This window comes from Stegostoma tigrinum, chromosome 15, assembly GCF_030684315.1.
Source record: "Stegostoma tigrinum isolate sSteTig4 chromosome 15, sSteTig4.hap1, whole genome shotgun sequence".
In the NCBI taxonomy this organism is placed as follows: domain Eukaryota; kingdom Metazoa; phylum Chordata; class Chondrichthyes; order Orectolobiformes; family Stegostomatidae; genus Stegostoma; species Stegostoma tigrinum.
In genome coordinates, this window is record NC_081368.1 from 57,800,048 (window position 1) to 57,809,856 (window position 9,809).

The window sequence follows — 9,809 nt, forward strand, 5'->3', positions numbered from 1 at the left end:
TGGAAGAAACTATCAGTTAGACACACAACGTATAAAAAAATGACCTCATGCGGCTGGTCCTTTGCATGCAAACTTGAATCCATTTCTCTGATGCTGAAGCTGCTGCCTCCAGAATTTTCACTTCTGTTCTCATTGTGTGCCTTCCTCCTAACCAAATGGCTGGGGCAATGGCGGCTTGTTACTGAAGCTACCATCCATACAATTATCATGCCTGACTGACCTTGGCAGCAATAAGGTATTTCTTTCTTATTGTTGAAGTGTTCCCAATCTGTTTATTTTTCTCCAGGGTATGGTTAGTTTCTGACTGGACTTAGAAGATCTTCGAGATGATAATTTCCTGCCTTTCATGACATCCTGCTCTGTAGCCCTGGAATCAAAATCCCCTAAATGTCCTTTTCCCTACCTTTTGAGCTTTCTGCTTTTCCAGTTTTTTTTCAAAGCCTTAGGTCATGTCTGTGGACTGTGTTTTCATTTCAGACTATCTTGCACATTGCTCAAAGCTTACACATTGCTGGTAGCAATACTGTGAAGTGACTTGGGCTGTGGGTGTGTGAGCCTGACACTATTTAGTCCTTATCTCTCTCAGCTTTTTCAAGTCTTAATTTGCTGTAACACTCCTTTATTCTTACTGTACTTAATAGGTTATTAAATATATCTCTACTGTATAGTATCTAAGATCTCTCGCTCGTGTTCTCTATACGCTCATTCTAAACTGGTTTCAACTCTCTTATTGATGGCAGAATCATGTATTTAGTTGCATAATCCTGATTGACATAAAATTCATTATACTAAAGAGTTTCTTTGACATAAGAATTCAGACCTTTATATTATTGCATTCATTTGAACCTACTTGATGTTTTTGAAGTAAAATCACAACCGGACTGGGGAGATACTTTGATTGGTGGAAACAAAAAAAATTGTACAAAGTCTTAGTTGCTACCAACTTAGAAGCATTCTGATGATATACTCACAAAAAATCAGGACCGAAGATTTCTCTCTGGCTATACTTCTTTGACCCATTGTATTTTCCCAGATGTACTGGGAGCACCTTTCAACTACTTCAATCTTAATCATCCTCTGTTGGATTGCCTGTTTGTCAGAAACTGATGAGAGTGATGCTTGGAGCACTGTCAATATCTCACCTATGAATTGCATTATCAATCATAAAGTGGTCTGGGCTCTAAACGAGTCAAGTTTCTAATCTGTGTTACCTTTGCCTGCAACAATAGAAATAACATTCACAGGTATCAAGCAGATGAAAATCAGTTCCATGATATCAATACAGGAGATGAGTATTTTATCCTGCAGGAGCTCTTCAAACATGGAGGAGCCTCATTTGTACAACTTTGGAAACAACCCTGTTTTAGAAGTATTCTATTTCAAAGTTAAAGCATTTTTTTAAACCAGATGTCAAACTTCTACATTCATCTGAAATTGAAACCATGAAGAACTGGAAGAGTTTTTGCCAATTATATCAGTGTCTATACAATAAATGGTTTTCCAACATGTAAAAATGATAGAATCACAGCGCAGTTGAAAAACAAAATGGCAATCAGAAGCTTTCAATATGTCACAAAGACATTGGTAATACCTTCTGTATATATACTGGAGTACTTCTGTCAATGCAAATCTGCATTGATGCAAATTAAAATTTCCATGTACCATATATCACAGTAAATGTTCCGGTACAATAAACACACACAAACACACACTGACAAGTGGAGCACTCTATCAGTTGAGATTGATCAGTTCAGACTCCAAAATCAGTCATTGTTTGAAGTGATATTAGATCCGCGAAAATGAATGATTACATTTTGAGCCTAGATGTGTTCACACTATGTATTCAACACTATGGTGAATCAACCTGTGGATATAAACAGATTAGGATATTTTAGTTTACTCCAGTTACACTGAAAATGTAAATGTGCTTTGAGGATTGAAACAAAATATTCTCTCCTTTCTTCCTTATAATGGTGACCATCCACTTTTTTTGCAGGCTCTGTTGTAATGTTCAATTGTTTAACTACTTGGTGTTTGCTTATTTGCTGCCATCGACTCATCAGTGAGTATTCATTGCAATGTGAAACAGATACTAGGCTGCAAACTAGGATTTAGAAGCACAAGCAGCACAAAAGCATTGTAAATAAAATATTTTGTTAGACATAGACACTAATGTGACAATTCCATGTCTGAGGTATAAAACACAACTGATGATAAAGCTGAAGAAAAAGAAAGGTTTCAATTGTCACTTCCAGCAACTTTATTTTGCTGGGAGATTCACCCATTTTTGTGGATCAATTGGGCTTCAAACCTGCTTCACTTCAAGAGAAACGATCCATAGGCATGTGACATAAGATGCTCAGAGAAAACACAGCCACATTTGAAAGCCAATAAATACGTTCGAAAAATACTTCAGGCTAAATAAAATTTCAGAGATGTCAGAATATCCACATACAGCCAGGTCTTTTAAAGGTAAGTACAAAGTATTATGGACGCTGAAGTCCTGAAATAAGAATGGAAAATGCTGGAGAAACTCTGCAGGATCTGACAATATCTGTAGGAGAGAGAAACAGGCTTAATATTTTGAGCCCAAATGGGACTTTTCTTTGGAAGAAAAGACTTGCTCAAATCAAGATTGCAGGCATTTTAGGCTTACTTCTTACTGATGTTTGCGTGAAAGTATTTACACTTAAATCACAATTTCTCCCATTGTTGATTTTCACAACTTGTTCTTACCTCTGTTACAGGCACACTACAAACTATGGCAAGTGAATTATTCTGGTTTCTGGAAAAAACCAACAGCCCCAGTGCATCATGCTTCAAAACTCACTAGCTCTACATAGCCAAAGACAGATGTCTTATTTTGCTAAACCTGTCTGATAAGCTTGTTTACAAATGTAATGACCTGATCAAAGCACTCATGTTTGTCATTGGTGACCTTTTGTCTTATGACCTCATCCATCCTTACATATCAGACTTGAGACTAAAGGCTACAATCACGCTCCTCAAATTCCGAAAGTTTGAGATGGTCATCATTTGCAATCCATGCCCAAGTGTCACAAAACTGGAAACATTCAGAAGCAGACATTGCCATAATCATCAAACCTACAGTTTGCTCAATCAAAAAAAGGTCAACTTAGAATGCGCATGGACATTAAAGTGGTCAATAAACCAATATTTTCCTGACAAATATCTACTTCCCCCTTTCCAAGATTGATCAGCATTATTTCATAAATCCTACAGGCTTCACCAAGCTTGATATGCAACATGATTATCTTCAGATGTTACAAGCAGAGTAATATTGTTAACTTTCAGGTTTTGTTCCTCACAAATGTACATATCAGTACTGCACTGCAGAATGCTCAATGACCTAATCTGAAATGCACAAGATCTGAGAAAAACATTTCTTCACTCTTGTTAGATATTGAAGGAATGATTAACCTCCTCAGCAGTGCCATTGTGTTCTACTATGTCTATTCTATAGACAATCAGTAGATATTGGCAGTGATCACTCAAAAGCGCAACACAATTCTACACTCAAAAAAGGCCAACTATACAATCACAGCACTCAAGATTGACTTTCTAGGGTACTGAATGGCTGAAGCTGACATCAGCACAACCAGCTTCAATCACAAGTTGTTCCTAGCTTCTAAAGCTACTGCACAAAAATTCACAATAAGAATGGTCAAATGCATAGCAGAATACTGTTTGACAAGTTGAAAGGTGAAGATAGCATTGCTAAAAGCCCTGGTGCATTTTGTCCCACAGGTAAATATGTATGTCTCAACACACGTTAGGAAATGCAATAGGAGCCTTACACAGTAAAAGCAAATGACCCATCATATGTATCATGTATATTAATGAGCATCTACATTTGAGAACATTGGCACATGTATCTCCCAGGTAGAAAGCTCACTTTCTGCAGCGAGTGCCAAGTGATGACCACATTGTTCACCATATCAGGATCTGGTCATAACCTCAATCCCATACAGTATTCAGACATCTTCATCATTTTGACTTTGAAGTTGAGTAACAGGTTCATGCAAGTGAGTTGGGAGTTTGCTGCCTATGACTGTGTGATGAGGCAGTGTCCTGGGTCCGTTCCGCTGTCGCAGTGGCTGCTTCAATGTTGCGGCCTCAGACAGCTTTGACGGCTGTGAAGCGAGCGTGGTGTCCCGTCGACACGTAAGAAATCAAACAGCGGCGGGTGGAAGGAAAAAAACTGTTGTCTCAACTTTGTGTTTTTTTTTAAATTATAGTTTATGTAATTAAAATGGTACTGGATTATGGCAGTTTATCCACAATTAACTGTATTTTCATAAATACAAGCAACAGTAAATTATCATTGCTCAGCCATGTTACTATCATATTCGGCATGAGAAAGCGTGAGGAACATATGACATAGATGACGATAGAATTGTTGATTTCACATACAAGTGCTAATCTTATTACATGAGAAAATTTGAAGGCAGGCATCTATGATGGAAAGCATCTTGTAGAAACTGCCTGTCCCTAAAATCTTCCTAAATTCTCCCTGAATTAGAGGTAAAAACTGTACAACAGTTTTGTTTTACTACTGTTTCACAGGGAAAGATGGTATATTTCCAACTAGTGATGGTGTGTCTTAAGGGGAATATTGACGATGCTGATGTTCCTATGCAGGTGCTGTCAAAAGAGCTTGGAGACTTGTTGCAGTGCATCCTATAGATCGTGCACACATGGCTGTCTCTGGCGCCAAAAGATAGAAGCAGTGAATGCTGAAGATAGGGAACAGCATCACAATGAAGTATGCTATTTTCCCTGGATTGTGTTGAGCTTCTTGACTCATGTCAAAGCTGCAACCATCCAGGTAATGAACACAATGAGCTTGCATTATTTGACAACAACTGTACTATATATGGAACTCAAGAAGCTCTCTCAAAAACTCAACAGCAATGTATGTTGTGAGTTGACCATGAAGGAGGTCTGACTGATGTAAAAACAGAACAATAATTCCATGAAGCATTCTGGTGCCAACAATCATTTATTATACAGAAAAACTCTTTAGAAACTGTGTAGCACACACAGTGGAGAAAAAAAAGTTAAACTTTGAAATAAATGCACAGAGGCTGGTATCCTGTCATGAAGTCGCCCTTTATTTACTTGTGCACAGTACACTGGCTGTGATCAGCCAGCTCGGAGTCAGTCCCCCTGAACTGAGGAGATTCTAAACCTCCTGGTTTTTTTTTCCTTTTTTTCTATAAATACTCCACCACCAAGAAAACAGTCATGTGGTGAAGGAACCAGTGACAAACAAAGCCCTGGTATAGACAATGTTTACATGAACGAGAAAATGAGGGGGAGGGTAAAGACTAAATCAAAGTAAGATTGGAACAGGAAATAGAGGTCTCCAGCCCCCGCAGTGCCCACCTCTCCCTAAAGGCATCAGGAATGCCTGTGGACACCACATGCTCCTGTTCCAGGGACACCCAAGCTTGACCTCCTGGTTACATTGATCAGCCAGGGCTTTCCTGATTGGCCAAGGTTGACAATCCCAATCAAGATCTCAATTAACAAGATTCAACTGGTTCCAGTCACTGCAAACTATATCCCACACTTCTGCAGCCAATCCAATGCTAACAAAACCATGGTAACATCTCCACGTAGGGACTTTTAGAGAAGGCAAAGAAACCCCGGCAAACAATATTTTTTGGCTGCTGTCCGTAATCTGTGGAAAAAATTGTAGGAAATTGCTACAATGATTTTGATAATCACCGCTTCATTCATTTTAGACAAGTCATTTACAAAATGGGATTTGCCAGAGCCTACCACCGCAGGCGGTAGCCCACAATATGTTTCCAGTCTGTTCAGAGTTCCTACCAAGTTATTGGAATTAACCACCAGCCAAAAATACAAAGCAACTCTCAAACAAATGGTGCCATTGAGCAACTTAACAGGTAAAAACTAGCATGTCAGAAAAGAATTTGTTAGAACAAGCCATCCATATCCTATTTCACAAATATCAATCCATCCCATACTCTTTGGCTGGAAAAAAATATCACTGACCAACTTCTGATAAATTATAACTTTTGCATGCAACTGACCATTATTGAGCGCTCAGCACCAGTTAATGGGAATATCAAAATAAAACCAGACGAAATTGCAAACCAGCAAGACCATAGGGTTCGATATCTATGTTGTCCCAGCTGAAAACACAACACAGAAGCAAATAAAAAATTTGTTAATAGTCCCCACAATCATATTTAAATTTGTCAATGTGGTCTTGGCATATCATGGAGTTCTGCAAGATCATCCGGCATTATTGTCATTTGCTGTGTGCAACCTAATTTTTATCCGCTCAGAGAACAGAAAATAAACCAACATCCCAGAGCAAACCCTGGCACCATTGCAAACTCTTACAAGAGGACAGTGTCATTCCAAGTGATTTTTCTACAGTTCCTCTATGACCCTTTTTGGAGGTATTGAATTTGTACTAGATTTGACACATTTAAGGCAAAAAAAAACAAGACCTGCACATTGTGAGCAATCGTTGGCATGGAGTAGCAGTGAATTTCTGAAGTTTTTGAACAATAATTGAAATAACAAAGGCAACTAGATTTTTAACTTCCCTCAAGCACCATCCAACTCTGCTCACTGATTTACATTGCTTCTATCCAGTTTCTCAATTGCCATTTTTCTTCCATTGGTTTTAAGCAGAATATGTTATCTTTTAGGTAAGTTGAGCATTATTTTTATTTTACCTCAACTTTTATGTCAATATTTTTGCCTACAACGATTGCCTAGAGGTTTCTCTACCTTTATTTCTCTTATCCACTTTGTTCATTTCTCATTATTAAACCCAGCAGTGAATTCTCATTTGCCAGATTTACTCATTTGAAGTTAGAAAGGAATCCAATTTGTAGGATTTGCATTCCCTTATCCTCTTCACAAATCTGTCTAAATGCTGTCAGATTAGTTGAAATTTCCCATGACCATTAACTTATGTATTTTCTTAATCAATTGCCAAATTTGTTTGAAACACGCCCTTCCAACCTCACTTCCATGCTCTAAGTGCTCTTTAAATTCCTCCCATTAGTGTGATTAATCTTTTCCCTTATCAATTCTTTCTATTGGTGTGGATTCTGCTTTAAAGATAGCAGTGTCACCCTTCTGTACATTCATTATATTACCTCAAATAAATTCAATGCCAACACCCCCTTTTCTTCCTTGCATTTTTTTCAAAATGTGGAGCCAGTGCTGGACTGGGATGTCAGAAGTCACACAGGTTTATTTGAAATCACAGGCTTTCAGAATGCTGCACCCTCATCGAGTGACCAGTATCACATGACAGCAAGCTATAATGTCATTAAACTATAAACTGGTATCATTCTGACTTTGTCCATTTTTCAAACTATGGGTTTTACTAAAAAAAGGTACATTTTGTCAAAGCTTTTAATCATGCAAAGAAAATTCACAGAAATAGAAAAACTAAAAATAAAAACAAAACTGTTCTGTCAAGAGAATTCTGATTGGCAAGGAAGTGAGCACTGATTGAACACATTGTTCTGAGGAAGGGTCACCAGACCCAAAACATTAACTCTGTTTTCTCCTCCATAGATGTTGCCAGACCTGCTGAGTTTTTCCAGCAACTTTGTTTATGTCACTGATTGGCAGAGGCATTGCCATGGAAAATACACCAGTGAGGTTGTTGACTTGCACGCCGAGCTGGCTTGTATTTGTTCAGACGTTTCGTCACCATGCTAGGTAACACTATCAGTGAGGCCTCCGATGAAGCGATGTTGTTCTACTCCACTTGGAATTTATACTGTCTGGTCTGTTATCGTGAATACTGTCATTTCTGTTTTTGTTCTCCGTGGGTTTGTATACGGGGTCCAATCCTATATGTTTGTTGATTGCATTATGACTTGAGAGCTATGCCTCTAGGAATTCCTGTGCGTGCCTATGTTTGGCTTGGGCTACTATAATTATGTTGTCCCAGTTAAACTGATGGCCTTCATTGTCCGAGCATACTGATATTAAGGAAAGTTTGTCATGTTGTTTTGCTGCTAGCTAGTGTTCGTTTCTCACCCTAATGCAATCCACAAACATAGAAAATTTGACCCCATATACTAACCCCTACAGAACAAAACCAGAAATGACACTACTCACCATAACGGACCGGACAGTATAAAATTCCAAGCGGAGTAGAACAACATTGCTGTATCAGAGGCCTTACCGATGATGTCACCTAGCATGGTAATGAAATGCCTGAACAGAAGCAAGCCCAATAGGCAAGCAAATGAGCAACCTCACCCATGATCCGAGCTGCAGATCTTTGCTAAAACTTTAATGCACTTTAAACTTTAAATGGAAATCACAAGTTAATTGCCAAGGTTTGTTTAAATTTAAACTGCAATTGGCCTAAGCGTTGCCCCTGAGAAGTGAACTGGAATACGGTGGATAAGGTAGTCAAGAAGGCGCATGGCATGCTTGACTTCATCAATTGGAACATCGAGTATAAAAATTGGCAATTCCTGTTGCAGCCGTATAGAACTTTAGGTGGGCCACCTCTGGAATATTGCATACAGTCTGGTCAACACACCACCAGAAGGGTGTGGAGGCTTTGGAAAGAATACAGAAAAGGTTTTCTCTGATGTTATGTGGTTTGGAGGTTATTAGCTATGAGGACAGATTGGACAAACTTGGTTTATTTTCACTTGAACAATGAAGGCTGAGTTGGGGGGTGGGTGTGTGGGGGACACCTGATAGAAATTTACGAAATGACAAGAGGCATGGATGGGATGAATAGTCGGAATCTCTTTCCCAGTGTAGAAATGTCAATTATTGGAGGACATGGGTGTCAGGTAAAAGGGAGAAATTTTAAAGGAATTGTGAGAAGCAAGTTTCCTTTACACAGGTAAGTGCCTGGATCACACAAGTAGAAGAGGCGGACAAAGCAGATACAACAGCAATATTTAAGAAGCATCTTGACTGATACATGAATAGGCAGGGAATAAAGGGATATGGACTGCACTGAGGCTGAAAGATTTAGTTTAGAAAGGCATTATCTGCTGGCACATGTAGACCAAATAGCCTGTTCCTGTGTTGTAATGTCCTTTATTCTTCATTAGTTTTTGTTCAACATAAAGAAACGTAACAGAGAGGTTCTCTAAGAGTATGAAATACTTTTAATAAATCGTAAATTTACTCAATGTACATGGACATCAAGAGAGAATAGTAAAACATATAATTTGGTATTTGGACCAAATTTTCTGAAATTTCTTTCATTTATGATTGTTGAACTTTCCTTAAATAATGCCAGACCCACCTCCTGTTGAATCGACTGCTAAACTTACATTACAATGCAGTATTAATTTAAATGAAAAAATGAATTTTATACACCCATTCAATCATGTGCCATCGATTTGACAGATGATAGCTCAGCTTTGAACTCAGCATTTGTTACATCATGTTTGATTTAAATAACAACAAAAATCCACTTGTTTGAGCTAATTTCAAATAAACAAACTGGTGGTAGCCATTCTCAAGTTTATTTCTCAGGCATGATGCCTTGACAAGCATAGTAAACCTGCCTGGTTTAAATTTAAACAAAGTTCAAAAGTTAACTAGCGATCACCAATTGGTGCATTCTCTATTGCAATGCATCTATCAACGAGTGTTTGGTTGTCAATCAATGAGCAATCTCTTCCCAGGCTGTAAACAAATGTTGCTTTCCTTTCCAATTGTCATGCTTCCAAATTATCCAAGAAGTTCAAGATGAAAAGCTTTGACAAGATACTTTTTTTGAGCAAAGCTCGTGCCCTGTGCTA

At 38.4% G+C, this 9,809-nt stretch overlaps 1 protein-coding gene across 1 annotated transcript in view; it reads left to right on the forward strand.

Annotated features, from left to right (window-relative positions):
• Positions 1–9,809, forward strand: part of LOC125458646 (protocadherin-20-like) — a 41,693-nt gene that overhangs the window by 23,126 nt on the left and 8,758 nt on the right. The window lies entirely within an intron of this gene.